The sequence below is a fragment of the Peromyscus californicus genome, unplaced genomic scaffold (assembly GCF_007827085.1).
Source record: "Peromyscus californicus insignis strain IS unplaced genomic scaffold, ASM782708v3 Scaffold_18__1_contigs__length_77618521, whole genome shotgun sequence".
Classification (NCBI taxonomy): domain Eukaryota; kingdom Metazoa; phylum Chordata; class Mammalia; order Rodentia; family Cricetidae; genus Peromyscus; species Peromyscus californicus.
This window is the reverse complement of record NW_026294480.1, coordinates 64,206,545-64,214,259: the sequence shown is the minus strand read 5'-3', so window position 1 is coordinate 64,214,259 and position 7,715 is coordinate 64,206,545. Positions and strand designations below refer to the sequence as shown.

At 37.6% G+C, this 7,715-nt stretch overlaps 1 long non-coding RNA gene across 1 annotated transcript in view; it reads right to left on the bottom strand.

The window, feature by feature from the left end:
- Positions 1 to 1,337: 1,337 nt before the first annotated feature.
- The window catches only part of LOC128113737 (uncharacterized), a 29,931-nt gene continuing 23,553 nt past the window's right edge, over positions 1,338 to 7,715 (bottom strand). The window contains exon 4 of the long non-coding RNA XR_008219610.1: positions 1,338 to 1,849. This is a non-coding gene — a long non-coding RNA (uncharacterized LOC128113737). The remainder of the gene's footprint in view (positions 1,850 to 7,715) is intronic.

Sequence of the window (7,715 nt, the reverse complement as noted above, 5' to 3'; positions counted from 1 at the left end):
GAGATTTTTTTTTTTAAAGTAATTTGTAACAGTGTAACTGCCTGAAGTGAAAGTCCCCACTGGAGAAAAGAGGAGGCAAGCTGAGATATTTAAGATGTGTCTGGGGAATTGCATTTCCAATGGAGAACATGTAGGGATGAGGCAGAAATGGCCTTAACTCTCACCTCTCGATAATATTGCAGCATCAAACAAGGAAATCAAGACAAACACAGAGTTGTAAACTGCCAAAACATGGACTTTTCATCCCACTACCCAGAGATCCTCAGCACTGTATAGACACATCATAATTCGAAACTGGAATTTCTGCACTGACAAGCTTCTCTGATGGGGTCTAAGAGCTGCACTAACCTGCACATAAGAGACAGGGATTCAGAGGGCAGGGGGAGACTGTGTCCGTTAGCTAAGTTATATTACCAGGCTTTCTTCTGGAGCAGTGAGTTCCCCAACCCTTGGTTCTTGACCAGATTTGGGGTACCAGGCATGTGCTTACTCCTGTGGAGTAGACCTTAAATTAAATCAGAAAGCTCTTGGTAAATCAGAAATTGAGTGGAGAGATATTAGTACACTGATATAAAATTCAACACAATTATGAAAATGTGTTGCATTTGTTACAATATAGCTTTTAGCTGATGTAACTCCTAGTCAATGAAATGATTAAAAAATTAACATTTTTCTGTGTTTAGTTGTTAAAAGTCACAAAATTTCAATCAAGTGTTTACTCTTAGCTATCCTTAAATGTATCTCTTGCTGTTTAAATTCCGAAAAGGGGTGGGGGAAGATAAATGATCAAGTCATTTCCCAAGGACAACGAGCCTTGTTGAATCTATGCTGTTTCATTGCTGTCTAATATAGAATTTCCTCAAGTCACTGACAGAGGGAGAGAGTGATGGGGGCGGGGGCACTTGTGTATATCCACTATGACGTCCTGCCACTATTGTGCCCATGGGCATATCTTGCCACACCAGTCATTACTTCGGTTCACAGGGTTTACACTGCAGAAAATTGTGAGCTAGCTGCTTTATTAAATGGACAGTGACTTCGAAGGACACAGAACAAGTTTCAGAAAAATCATAAAACAAAAAGTAAAAGTAAAATACAGCAGCAGCATCTGTTGCTATAGGGTACGTGGGGATCTAGCTTTTAATAATGGCAAATTACTAGATTTGCAATGACAATATTCCAAAAAAACTACAGAACAGTAGATAAATTTGAAGAAAAAATAATAGAAAATGCTTATAAGAAAGGACAGGTGTTTAACTTAACTATAAAGGCTAGAATTAGTGAATTTATGCATGAATTATAAAATAAAACGTTAAGGAATTGAAAGGTTGAAAACAGAAAATATAGATAAGCAGATAGTAAATATTTTAAACTGAATAGAAATTATGAAGTGAAAAGATATACTTACAGAAATAAAAACTCACTAGAAGGGCTCAGAAGTGAGTGAGTTGGTTGAAGGTAAAGGGAAATGCAGTTGACCTAAAATTATCTAGTCTGAGAAACAAAATGTTGAAAAAATGAACACAGCCTCAGATGTGTGAGATATTATGTAGTATAGAAACACAGTCACACAGAAGCTCATGAAGAAAAAGAGAAAGGAAAGAGCTTTCTAAAGAGTTTCTGAATGACTCAAAATCAGAGTCTGCAATTCCATAGCCTTTCAAAGTTATGAGGAAGGAGCTGGAGAGATGACTCAGCTGTTCAAAGCTCTTGTTGATCTTGCAGGGAACCTGGGTTTGGTTCACAGCACCCACATGACTGCTCCTGACCACCAAGAACTCCAGTTCCAGGGATTCTGATGCTCTTTGTCTTCCACAGGCTCCTGAGTGCACACGGAGTGCATAAACCCCTGAAGGCACACACAAATGCACATAAATGTAATAAATAATTGTTTCCTAAGTTAGGGAAGAATCAAAATGCTCCAAGGTAAAGAAAACTTAGAAAATTTCTTCTCACACATCTATCCTGTGAGAAAAATAACAAGATTGCTCAGTTTCCAGTGAAAGAGCATTAGCTAGTGAAACCACGGGAGAAATACTGACCAGAGATTGTGGCATCTTCTTAGGCAAATGTGAAAAAAAAAGGTAGAAGTTTTTTATTATTTTAACTTTTTCCTGATATTGATATATATAAGACAAAAAGTATAAAATAATAATTATGAAGCTACATTAATAGACATGTAATGTATAAATGTAGAACTTTTGTGACAAAAATTCATATTGGATCAGAAATGGATTATAGCAATATTAGAGTACCCTTTGAAGTATTATAAAGACATATATCAACATAAGCTAGAATTATGTGAAAATTTTGTTTTGCAAGTCTATGTGCAATCACTAAAATATAAATAAACAACACAGTAAAAGAACCAATGAGTAAATAAAAGTTGTACACTCTACAATATCTATTTAACATAAAAAATAAGTTAATGAAGAAAGAAAGAGACAATAATAAGACACATAGAGAAGAAATGACAAAATGAGGAATAGAATCAATAAACGCCTCACCTATATGAAACTATATAACAAAACTGTTTGTCTTTAACACAAAAGTATGTTAAAAAGAAACAATGGAAAATATATGACGTGGGAAAAAGAGCAATTGTATGGTGCTACTAATATCAAATAAACAGATTTTATGACAGTAGTGTTTACTGGATAAAAAGGATATTTTGTAATGCTATAAAGATAAACTATTAAGAACATTGTAGCACAAATCTTAAAAGATCTTATTAATAAAAACAAACCTGGAGCCAGGTATTGGGGTGAACGCTGGAAGATCAGAGAAGCAGAACAAGCCACAGCCACCTCACCTTGTCAATTTCTCAGCTGATCCTGTTTCCTCAGACTGGAAGCCTCTGAGTCCTCATCCAGAATGAATCTCAGCTGAACTGTGCTGCTCCAAAGCCTGAAAGCTTAACCAGGCCTAGTTCCTGGTTTTCACGCCTTATATATCTTTCTGCTTTCTGCCATCACTTCCTGGAATTAAAGGCGTGTGTCACCATGCCTGGCTGTTTCCAGTGTGGCTTTGAACTCATGGAGATCCGAATGGATCTCTGCCTTCGGAATGCTAGGATTAAAGGTGTGTGTGCCACCATTTTCTGGCCTCTAGTGGCTGTTCTGTTCTCTGACCCCAGATAAATTTATTAGGGTGAAGAGTATTTTGGGGAACACAATATCACCACAGAACATACAGAAATACAAATGTCCACACTTCAAAACCCAGTGTCCTAAGGAAGATACAACAAAACTGATGAGAGAATTTAAAAAATGGACAAGTCAATAATAAGCGTCGGAGAATTTAGTACACCAGTATCAACAGAAACAAGAACAACAACAACAAATAAATGGAGTTTGAGAGCTGTTTGGTAGACATGGTCCACATTTGTAGGACCTTTCCAAACAGGACATTTTCATCAATGATGTGTGAAACACTGTCCATGAGAGAACATTAACTGGAACAGGAAACAAGGCTCAAAAGGCTTTCGTATATTTTTTGTTGTGAGCCTAGCCTTTAATGGCTGAGTCATCTCTCCAGCCCTCAGAAGGTTTTCTATGATAGAAAACTTCAAGCTTGTGTTCTTCAACCACAATAGGATAAAATTAGACACCAGAGAGGAATGACATTGAGGTAACGAGTGGAAATCAGCACAGTCCTAATTAATGGCGGGCCAAATATGAAAACACACTGTTTCATTACAGATGAACAAGAACAAATTCATAATATACTAAAGCATGTGTAATGAGGTCAAAATAGTCCATAGAGGGATAGTTAATGATATATACACCAAAATTAAATGACCACAGATGAACAACCTCAATATATTACAAACAGAAGTAGAATATAAACCCAAATTAAACAGAGGGAAACATATTAAAGAAGATGGAAGTAAGAGAGAATAGAAAATATTAGAGAAAATCAACATAGGCAAAAGTGAAAGAAATAAAACAATGATAAGGCTTTAGTTGGATTGATCAATAAGAGAGAAGATTCAAATTACTAAAATCAAGATGTGAGAACATCACAACAGTCTTCAAGAAATAAAGTTGCCTACAAATTAGATGACTTACTCATCTATTCCCACCATTTCTCATTCTTACACAATACCCTCTACATCTTCAGGCCAATCAAGGCACACCTATCCCTCCTAAAGGTTGGAACCTTATGATTGCTTTTTAAAAGGAGACACACACACACACACACACACACACACACACACACACACACACACATACACACACACACACACACACACACACACACACACACACTGCTTTTAAAGGGACTCATGTAATTAGGTGATCCCAATAAAATAATATCTCTACTTACAAGTCAGTTGATTTGAGACTTCCCTTTTACAAAACTCTGTCATAGCAGTATCTGGATTGGAGTTTGTTTCAATATATAGGAAAAGGTATGGAAGCACTAAGAATTTGAGCTAGGAATCTGGGGAACTGGTGAGTGGGACATTTTAAAATTCTTCCAGGAACATTAACAACAACAACAACAACATAATAATAATAATAATAATAATAATAATAATCTACTAATCTCTAAGAGCATTTGCAACCTGTTTAAAATTTTTATACCGTGGTGTCAGAGTGCAGTGGGGCACACCTCTAATCCAGCACAGAGAATACCATGGCAGGAATACAGCAAGTTTGAAGACAGCTTCAATTACATAGTGAATTCTAAGTCAGTTTCAGCTACATTGTGATATAATCTCATAAACAACACAACAAAAAAGGAAAGAAGTGTACTAATTAAATTACAAGACATTGGAAGCCAAAATCCATGGAGAGTGTGAAAAGACAAGGAACGAATATGATCTTTGCCACCAATTGCTGTAATATTCTTATATAGTATATGTAGGAAGGCCGTTTATACAGCTACAGACCAAACCTTTCAGGGATACTGACTGAGATTTTCTTTCATGGAGAATTAGCAACAAGAAAACAACTATTTTTAATAAATTCCTTGAATATAGATTAATAGAAATAAACAACATGGATTCAGTAACTCAACTGTCTGGATTTACAGTTTGCTTTAGCCACTAGTTCTATGTTTTTGACCAAATTATTAAACCTTTGTGTGTCTTGACTATCTTTATGTGAAACACAGGTGTTTAGAGTTCGTTACTGGGTTCTCTTTGGCAGTAAAATTTTATATGTAGGTAAATACTTAGAACAGAGACACCAGGTAATAAATGCTACTTAAGGATTGGCATATATCATTGTTGAAAGTGTAAGAGAAAAATGGAAATTTTTAGGGCATTCTGAAAAGCTATTAAAATAATAAAGATATAAGAAGGTAATGACAGGCCAGGCAGTGGTGGCGCACACCTTTAATCCCAGGACTCGGGAGGCAGAGCCAAGTGGATCTCTGTGAGTTCGAGGCCAGCCTGGTCTATGCAGTGAGCTCCAGGACAGGCACGAAAACTACACAGAGAAACCCTGTCTCAAAAAACCAATAAATAAATGATAGTAATGAAGTAATGATTCAGGTACATAGAACCATATGAAAAACATCAAAAAGTACATTTGACTGGATGAGAATGCAAGAGTATCTGAGAATGATCTGGAGCTTTCTGGATAAAGGGAAAGGTGGATGAGGATTCTGAATATCAAGGCAGGAAAGAAGAGATTTAATGTGGGTCTAGTTCACATGGAGATGGTCCATTTTAACACAGAGAAACACATCTCAACCCAGAATCTAAAATCTGGAGATGCAGATTTACCAGTGGTTACCATATAATAGATGTATGAGATCATCTATGGAAATCATATAAAGAGAAAAAGAACCGCAGATTAAGGAGTGAAACCTGGAAAGCGTTAAAGTTATGGCAGAGCAGGAAAAAGCTGAAAAACAAAGATACAGTGGTGACAGATTTATAAGAGCCAGGAGAGAATAGTATCATAAAACCTATGGAAATAAATCATTTTAAGTACATGTAATATGGAAGCCATCAGAAGCTGCAAAGATGGACCATGCAGTATCGAAGTTGTATCTCCAGAAGAGAAATATGGAGGAGGCAGCAGCCAGTCTACACTGATAGATAGAGTTCAAGTCAACAGCAACAAAATCTACCCTAATGTGAACGAGGAAAGTTCCAGGGTGTGTGTTTAATTTAACTACCTGGAGTAGTTGGCTGTAGTGTGAAGTCTAATTGGTCTTAATAATAAAAACCTGGAGCCAGATATCAGGGTAAATGCTGAAAGATCAGAGAGACAAAGGAGCAAGCCACAGCCACCTCTTACCTCACCAACTCCTCAGCCTGAATTGGGGGAGCTCCAGTCTCTACCCTGCCTTATCTCTTCCTCTCTCTGCCCAGCCATATCACTTCCTGTTTCCTCCTCCCAAGTGCTGGGATTAAAGGCATATGCCTGCCGAGTACTGGCATCAAAGGCATGAGATCCCAAGTGCAGGGATTAAAGGTGTGTGCCACCACTGCCTGGCCTCTGTGGTTTACTAGTAGCTAGATCTACCCTCTGATCTCCAGGCAAGCTTCATTTGTCAGAACACAAAGAAAATGTTACCACAGTTGGCCTGTTAAACAAACTGTCTAGCATGTAGTATGATGTTTTCCACAATTAAAACTCAAATCATTTCTCTGGTGGCATAGCTAGATTAAGTTCCTGTGGGGGGGAAAAACATTATCCGTAGTTCAATTGAAATCTACAAAAGATTTCAAGAATTTCAGGATCACCTTTAATTCCAAGATAGGTCCAGTCTAATCAGGCTCAGAAGGCTGCTCCACTGAGCAATGACAGCTGATATTCATTGAGCAGTTGGCAGTATGTGGCATGCTGACTTCCTGCACCAGTTCATTTCACCCTTAGGTAACCCAGCAGTCAGGAACCGTTCTTACCTTTAGAGTAGATGAACTGTCAGTTGAGAGAGGTGAAGTAAGCTGCCTAGAATCAGGGAGTGTTTCAGAATTAAGTATCATCAAACATCTATACACTCTGGTTTGTTCTCTCTGGGTTCTATGTACATGCTCCTTTAACTATCCCAGGAAAAGAAATATTTTGTCAAAAATTAAATCTGATGATAGTCAAATAGTGCATTGCATCAGTTACATGGAGTAGATAAGTTCTGAAATATGCTGAAGAGCCCAGCATCCACTTCACAGCTCAGGATACACATTGTACATTCAAGATTTGCTAAAATGGGAAATTCTAGCACACAGATCTGAAATCAACTCAAACTCTTAGTGATTCAGGCTCCTGGATACTTATTAAGGAAATAACCCAATCTATTCCTTTCCTATCTTCCTTCCTCATTCTGCCTTCTAGCTAATGTAGAACACATTACCACCTAATACAAGCAGAAGACAAAATGAGAACTCTAACTAAGAAAGTCAGCCTTAAATAAGATTATGAAGCAAATGAAATCTGGGCTGTCACTAGCCAGTCACACTTTCATTTCCTTCACAGGCAGATGGTGATCCCAGAAGCCAAGGAGTATCTTCTGAGGAGGTCCCGTTGCTTTGATGGTCTTTGTGTTGCTAAGCAACCCTCCTTCTGTACCCTTATGTCTGTCCCTCTGCATCATTGCTCATCCAATATTGGTCCTGTTGTCTTACTCATCTCTCTCTCTCTCTCTCTCTCTCTCTCTCTCTCTCTCTCTCTCTCTCTCTCTCTCTCTCACACACACACACACACACACATAAAGAGAGAGAGAGAACAAAAAGTTCTTTAATTTTCCAGAAATGT